This window comes from Equus caballus, chromosome 9, assembly GCF_041296265.1.
Source record: "Equus caballus isolate H_3958 breed thoroughbred chromosome 9, TB-T2T, whole genome shotgun sequence".
NCBI classification, from domain to species: Eukaryota; Metazoa; Chordata; class Mammalia; order Perissodactyla; family Equidae; genus Equus; species Equus caballus.
Genome location: NC_091692.1, coordinates 7337890 through 7346173, shown reverse-complemented (window position 1 = coordinate 7346173; position 8284 = coordinate 7337890). Strand labels below are relative to the sequence as shown.

Below are 8284 nucleotides of genomic sequence, written 5' to 3'. Positions count from 1 at the left end.
CAGAAAGAGAAAGTCTGTGGGCTCCACCCGCCTTTCCTCCCCACCCCACCCTCCCCGGTCTCAGCCCCCATAGCTTCTAGCAGTCAGGGGCTGGCACCTGCCCACCCACGTTCTCTTGGCCTGTGGCCGGCTGTGGTCAAACCAGCAGCAGAGAGTGGGGCTGTGGGTGGGGTAGCATAGAAGGAAGAGAAAACAAATTTTCCATGAGTAGTTGAGAAAGAGCAGCAAGTGTAAAATCAAATTGACACAGGCACTGACACCCAAAAGTGTTTTATTACATGCATTTAAATGAAAGGTATCAGGAAGAATGTTCTATAAGGGTTTGGCGGTGGAAACAGGAATACCAGGTTCTTAAAGTAGTAACAATAACTGCCCGATCTGTGGATGTGGGCAGTGAGAAAGAACTCGGGGTCCCTGTAGACAAACCTACTCCTTAGAAGGGCGGCAGAGACATGGAGAGCCCCTCAGAGAAGTGAAATCGCCAGATAGCAAGATCGCGCCCCGCGCCAGAGCGCCAGACAAACGACAAGGAGTGCTCCACCCTTCTCGCTGAGATCTAGTCTCCACTTCCTCCATTTTCCACCTGCTCGTTTCTTCTCCCGCCTCACCGCTCTTCGCCCAGTTGCTTGACTTCACCCGTGAGAGGCTTTGCGGGAGCCCAGCCCCCAGCCAAGACTCGAGATGGTTGATGTCTTGCTCTGACCACAAACGTTTCTCAGTGGTTGGACGCCAAAGCAAGTAAAATCTGAAATAGCGATTCTGATAACCTTGAGAGATGGAAAATTAGGTCTTTGGTCTTCGCCTCTTTCTTTGGGCTTACTCATTTAATCTCGGTTCTCTGAGTCTACCTCCACCAAGGCCAGAAAAGAAGATTATAGAATGGTTTAGAGCTTCTAAATGAAGCTGTTGAAGGGGCCAGCACCTCAGCCTACGGGCCTGGCTCGCAGCCCACATCCAAGAAAGTAAAATCTCTTCTTGGGTGGGGCTTTCCTAGACATAAAGCTTTTACCATGCCTCTAAGCAGGGGAAGCTTGGGCCAAGATTATATTGGGCGGGTAATAAAATTAAGGGCAATAAAACCAGATAAACCACCTCATTAGCAGCAGTTTTACTGGTAAAGCCATTTCAACAAAGAGAGGAAAGATGGAGGACTGAAGTGCTTGCCGGCAAGTTCTTTCAAATCGTCTCGCCTGCCGAGAGAACGTTCTTTTCAGGAGTCTTGGCTTGATTGAAGGGCATATGTGCATTTATCCAACGCTCGGTGGGAGTCACTAGCAGCTCAGAGGGAAGTCTCTGGAATTTGGACCCCTCACTCTCTTGCTAGGAAAGAGCACCGAGCTGCCCAAACTCCCAGAACCTTTTCATCAGCCACAGGATCAAGAGAATGGAGGTCCAGTGCCAATTCCTCTAGACTCAACTCATCGTTGAGTTTTGATCTGCAACATTAAAAATAAAACTTATTCTGCAAAGATGGAATTGTTTTCCTAACCATATACATCATGGTGATGTTATATTGCATTTAAGGGATTAATTAAGAAGGAAAAGCCTGAAAGATCAATCGGATTCTCAAAATTGCCTGACACACACTTACACATGCCCACACCCCTACACACGCATACAGGTAAAATAACTGAGTTAAGATACACCACAAATTGCTTTTATTTTTTAAGGATTAGCAAAATTTTTCTACAGATAAATATTTGCCTTTTTTATTTTTGTTTCTACGTAGTACAAACTTCTCCAATTACCACTGGTGATTGGGTCTCTAAATATTAAATAAAATGTCTTTCTAACACTTGTAAACTGTGTTTTCTAGCTAAAGAGAGGCACAGAAGAGGCAGTGACTGCATGATTCTTTGGGGTCAGGGTTGTGGTCCTGTGGGCACCCAGCCCTTAGGTTCACAGAAGGCTGGTGAACCGTCGATTCATGAAGCACTGCCAGAAACGGCCTTCGTCCGGACCCAGGGCAAGTTCAGCCAGCACGAGGGAACTGCCCAGGCCGGGGGACTAGTCAGATGCACAAATTCCTGCCTTTGTCAGAATCCTAGAGTCCTAGGAATCTGGGAATTATTCTCGACACCTCCCCTCTCCCTCGCTCCTGTATCCAACCAATTACCAACATCTCTCAACTGGTTTCGCGTCCTGAATGCCTCTCCAATCTGTCCACTCCTCTCTGACGCTACCGCCTCTGTCTTAGGCCAAACTGGCTTGATTATTACAAAATCTATCCAAGCGGGCTACATCCATCCACTTTTGCCCCCTTCCAATCAGGTCCTTACACTATGGGCAGGTGGATTAAAACAGCAAGCCTATCCCTGAGCTGCCCTTCCTCTCCTTAACAGATTCTGGTGGCTTCCCTTTGGCTCTTAGATGGAAGATCTAAATCCACACCATGGCCTAGAGGCCAGGAACGAGCTGGCCTGGGCTCAGCTCTCCAGTCTCCTCCTACACCTCACGTCACTGTTTCATTCTCTCTACTAATCTGACCTCTCCAGGGCTCCTCACAGTCGGGAGATTTGGAGGCATGAAAGATCTGGGTACCTGAATTTTCCCCAAAGCTGCTTACTGGTTCTGAACCGCTATGATGGTTGAAAGCAACTAGACTGAAGATGGAGACAATTTGAAACCTGCATCCTAGGCTTCTTATGATAAGCTTGTACCTGTCAGCATCGGGGTTTCACTCAGGCTTACCAAGCAGGCCAGGAAAATTCCCAAAGTGGCAAGTTGCTGGGCAGACTTTCTTGAAGAGCAGGCGCTATTTCTGCGCCCCCAAAAGCATTTAAAGAGTGAATTACACGCAACCCACTGCCTAAGTGCTTTTTTACTTTCTGGAAAATCTAAACCTAGCTAAAATATGCAATTATGAGGCTGAGGATGCATTCACAAATCTTAGATGAAGTAGATGGTTCCTCCGTAACCAAAAATTCAGCTAGGAACGTCTTTCTCGGGAGGAACAGAACTTCGTGTGTGTGGACTCTGTTTAACCCTGTTCGAACAGAGCTTGTTAAGTGGACTTGGATGTGCGATGGGTCCAATCGTGTCCAGAAACTAGATGCCTAGGAGGATCTTGCTTGTCTCTTCCAGTTCCATGGTAGAAAGATTGCAGTGTGCTGTCGAGTTCACTTCTCTGCAGAGATCTCATGAATTGCATTTTGAAAGCAGGATTGATTGTATTTGTCCCTGCTATTTATAGCGCATGCTGAGGCCTCAGCCAGCTGTGGGAGGACACGGCTATGCCAAGATTCCCATCCCAGTTGTGTGTGACAGTATCCGGCACCCTTGCAACGCCTGCCATCACTACCTGGAGAGCAAGCACAGAGGGAAATAAATCAACTGTTAATGTCAGGATATCACACCCTTGCTAACACTTTTTGGATATGATTGAGGCAGTAACTGTATAATTAGCCTTGATCTTATCGCTCTGTAGTCAGATGACTACTTTACCACAAGGTACTATCACACAAAAGGATTTATTTCATTTAGAAAAAGAGCTTTGCAGTTTAGACAAAAATATCTTCTTAAAAAATGATGACTTTATGTAAGTAATATATGCAAAAGCTCCCAAAGTCAAAATGTTCGAAAGAACATACAGTGAAAAATACATCCAGTTCCTACACCTGTAGGAGTTCGGGTCCCCTCCCTGCAGCAAACATCGTAGCCAGGTTTTTATTTATCTGCCCAGAGAAACCGTATGCATTTACAAACACACACACACACATACATACACGCGTGTAATGTTGTACACTTTGCTTTTGTTCACAGTTTAAGCTGATTGCTCCCCATCAGCACATAGGGACAGGCCTCATGTGTTAACAGCTGTGTTCCGTGCAATAACTTCTTGACTGCCCGGTGAACCTTTCTCTACCATGAAGACCTTTTGTGGCTTCTCAGTGCTCAGGTGTGACACAGAGAGGCCCCCACACCCACGTCCCAATGGGCCACGATTCACATGCAATCTGAATCTCCCAGTCCAGTTAAACGGACCTCCGGCAGCTCTTGAATGGAGTCTTAACCCCTGCTCTTTGGTTAACTCGCTGCCGGGCTGCAGACACATGATCTCACCCTCTTGGCCCTTGGTCTTCTCACTCATAAATTCGGGGTGGTACAGGGAGGGGGGAGGGTTGGGCCCACCTCTGAGGTCCTTTTCAGCTCCCATATTGTGTAAATCTGTGCCTAGATGAGGTCAAAGGCCTCTCCAACTCTACACTTTGATCAGCAATTTAAATGTTCATGGGTTTGGTCTTGTTTCCTCAATTGTCTGAAAGCTCATTGAGGACAAGACTATCCCTTTGCATCTCCCAGAATGCCCGGCTGGAATAGTTGCTCCAGAAATGTTTGTTGATTTTCTGGGTTATCACTTGGAGTGCTGTGCATTAATAATCGCTCCAATCCTATTGCTCGAAATAGGTCAGTTAACCCACTTTCTCTGTGTTAGGACAAGTGACAGGAATTACAACGCTGGCGCTGTATCAAAACAACCAGGGGCCGGCCTGGTGGCGCAGCAGTTAAGTTCGCACATTCTGCTTTGGCGGCCCGGGTTCGCTGGTTTGGATCCCGGGTGTGGACATGGCACCACTTGACAAGCCATGCTGTGGCAGTCGTCCCACATATAAAGTAGAGGAAGGTGGGCATGGATGTTAGCTCAGGGCCAGTCTTCCTCAGCACAAAGAGGAGGATTGGCAGCGTATGTTAGCTCAGGGCTAGTCTTTCTCAAAAAAAAAAAGAACACATCTAGCTCATGCAATCTGTGCATTCCTGACATGATACATATAAATATTTTTAGAAATTTGAAGGGTAGGGTTTTAGAAATAAAGAGGACATCAGGGATGACAAAATTCCAACTTTTTATTTCATATGTGTGGAAAACCAAGGCCTAGAGTTTAAGAGATTTGTCCAAGGATTGTGACTCAGCTGGTGATAGACAGAAGCAGGGTTAGAATGTGGGTCTCCTGACACTTATTCTAGAGGGAAAAAGGGAAAACAGAACCTTTACAGAGTGGTCATTATATGCTGTCATTAATTGGAACTTGCTGCTCCATGAAACTACGTGCACTCAGTTTATTAATTTGATGACAGGGGCCGGCCCAGTGGCACAGCGGTTAAGTGCGCACTTTCTGCTTCTCAGTGGCCCGGGGTTCACGGGTTTGGATCCCGGGTGTGGACATGGCATTGCTTGGCAAAAGCCATGCAGTGGTAGGCGTCCCACATATAAAGTACAGGACGATGGGCACAGATGTGAGCTCAGGGCCAGTCTTCTTCAGCAAAAAGAGGAGGATTGGTAGCAGATGTTAGCTCAGGGCTAATCTTCCGCAAAAAAAAAAAAATTTGATGACAGGTCTGACTCTTACTGCTCTTCCTCATCTGAAAACTTAGATTACTAAACATACCTTACAGGGTGGAAGAAGGATTACATGAGATAATGCTTGTAAGAGCCCAGAGCAGAGCGCCAGGCACACAGATGTTACTTACGACTATTATTTAAAGATCTTCACAATGACAGTTCACTCTGTGACATCGTTTCTGCTTTAGTTGACTTCTTTTAGGGTAGAGGGAGGTGGACTTAAATATCAGGTATTGTTAAAGGAAGGCACATGTCCATGTTACCTTCGCTGTTGTCACAGCCACTCATTGACTTATCCCTCCCCTTAAAATGGGAGAATTACCCCTGGGTTTTGCCCATTTTCAGTGATTATGAGGATTATGAAAATTTCATTCATGCACACACCTCTTTATGAATTTTGCTAAATCTGCATACCCTCTCTATTGTTATTGACTTGTTTTTATTTAAATTGACCAACTTTTAATTTGAATAACTTGTGCATAGTTAAATTGAAACACAAAACTCTTTTCTTCCTTGAAGAGTAATTAACATACAATATTCCATTAGTTTCAGGTGTACATCATAGTGACTCGATATTCATACACATTCGGAAATGATCACCATGGTAAGTCTGCTTACCATCTGTCACCATACAAAGTTATTACAGAGCTCTTTAAATACAAAAAGAAAGTTTGTTTGTATATTACTTAGGAAACGCTGGTATAGTGAAACGCATCGAGTTGAAGAATCGGAAGACCTGGGTTCAAATCCTAGCTTTGCTCTTTGCTAGTCATGTAATTTTGAGCAACTTATCTCAGTTTCCTTATCTATAGAAAGATGACCATAATATATAATTCACAATGTTACAGCAATAAATAGCATAATGTATGTGACAGCACTTTGAAAAATTGGACCCAATGTACATTATTAGTTCTTGTTAAATAAAGGGAAAATTAGTGTGGTAGAAGAAAGTGGTATTGTTTTAGTAGTGGGCAGTTTATTCAAAAGGGTGGGAGCATGTAGAAAATATCTATATTTTAAAGAATAGATATACAACCATGTGGTATTAGATGGGTTAGAAAATGACAGAAAAGTGGCCAGCCCAGTGGTGCAGCAGTTCAGTTGGCATGTTCCGCTTCAGCGGCCCAGGATTCGCTCGTTCGGATGCTGAGTGTGGACCTACACACCACTTGACAAGCCATGCTGTGGTGGGCGTCCCACACATAAAGTAGAGGAAGATGGGCACAGATGTTAGGTCAGGGCCAGTCTTCCTCAGCAAAAAGGAGGAGGATTGGCGGCAGATGTTAGCTCAAGGCTAATCTTCCTCAAAAAAAATTAAAATTAAAAAATTGAAAAATATTTAAAAAAAGAGAAAATGGCAGAAAAGTTAATAAAATACTGTAAAAGGACAGGGGCAAAACCCATTTAAATGCACTTTGATGAAAAGAACATTCTTAGTCCAGGCCCAAGATAAAATTGTGGCAAGTTTATGTGAAGTTTTAAAAATACAACTTCAAGTGTAAAAATTTAATCATGTATAGTGAATCAAAAGATATCTTAACAGTAATGAACGTTTTATACATTCCATTGCAATCATTAATTTCCTAAGACTAATAGAATTTTAAAATTTATCTCTAGAGTATAATGGAAACCATTCAAGGCTCCCGAATACTTACCATTTAATTGCAAAGTGTTGGAATAGTCAAGACTAGAAGCTCCTCAGACTCAAACCATGCTTACTTTAATCCACTCTCTTCACTCCACTGCCTGCTGATGTCCCCTCTTACTCTTGCTGGTGACCTCACCTTCAACCTCATAGAGAAACTAGAGTCATCCAATTGGACCACTGTCAGCGTCCCGTCCCCAAACCTCCACGGCAACACCACCTTGCACTGCTCCTGGCCCTCCTTTCTGGGTCTGAAGCATCCTCCTCCCTGTTGGAACTTTGTGCTCTGCGCATCTTCTGCTCTCCCTGTGGCTCTGATCTTGCCCTCTCTGCAGCTTTTTCACACCAGCATCAAACCCTTCCACATCTGCCCTTGGCCACGTGTTCCCATGTGGCCCTGCTGTGACTCTCTGTCCTTTGCAGTCAAACGTGTGCAAAGAACCACGTTCCTAAGGTCCTGTTTTGTCGTCCTCTGCGTTCCTCACCTCCCAGTTTAGCGTCCATATTTCCTTTTCCTCTAAGAATATTATTTCCCCCCCAAAGTATAGTCCATGGGAACTTTTATATACTATTATACAAGTAGCATAATAAAAGAAAAAAATACATAAAATTTGCCTGTATTGCCACTACGTAAATTGTCCGCATGCTCCCATTTCCTCTTACATGACTTTTTTTCCATGTGAGTAGGTTTCTTGCAGTCACAGCAGCCACACCGACTTTAGGAATAAAGCAGAGCGTGCTATGAAAACGACTCATCTGGGATCAAGAGGCCTTTCACTTTCTACCTGAGGGATTCTTGCCTCTGCTCATCTGAGTATATTATTATTAAGATGGACAAAGACTTCTGTGCTGCTAAATCTAACGTACTCTTGAATCCAGACTTAAATCTCAACTTTCCAGTAGTGTTTGACATCGCTGATCACCCCTTGGAGACACCTTCTCTTTCCCTGTCTTTGTGATGTTACGTCCTCCTGGCGACCTGTCGACTTTGGCTGTTCCTTCTCTGCTTGCTCTGACGGCTCTTTCTCCTCTACTGTTCATTCCACATTGGAGTTCTAAGGGCTCCATCCTGAGTTCCTCTGCTCTTGTCACTCTACAAACCCTCCTTAGGTGATCTCACCCTTGAGGCCCCCATTACCATCTTCAGGCTGTGATTCTCAAGTTCATTTCTCCAGCAAAGAATTTTCCCAGAAATTCATATCTGTCTCTCTAGTGGTCAACTGGAAATGTCCACAAGATGTTTCATGATAGGCATGCAAAATTCAGTATTTTCTAAAATGGAACTCATTGTCTTCCTA

The 8284-nt window shown here is 44.4% G+C and overlaps 1 long non-coding RNA gene across 2 annotated transcripts; it reads right to left on the bottom strand.

Moving 5' to 3' along the window:
- Positions 1-254: 254 nt before the first annotated feature.
- Positions 255-7101, bottom strand: LOC111774908 (uncharacterized). Of its 2 annotated transcripts, XR_002810217.2 has the most exons (3): positions 6997-7101; positions 2692-3301; positions 255-1436 (listed from the first exon to the last, which is right to left on the bottom strand). It is a non-coding gene; the product is annotated as an uncharacterized lncRNA (long non-coding RNA). The 2 variants fall into 2 exon arrangements; XR_011421212.1 differs by lacking the exon at positions 255-1436 and having other exon boundaries at positions 1642-3301.
- Between the last annotated feature and the right edge of the window lie 1183 nt (positions 7102-8284).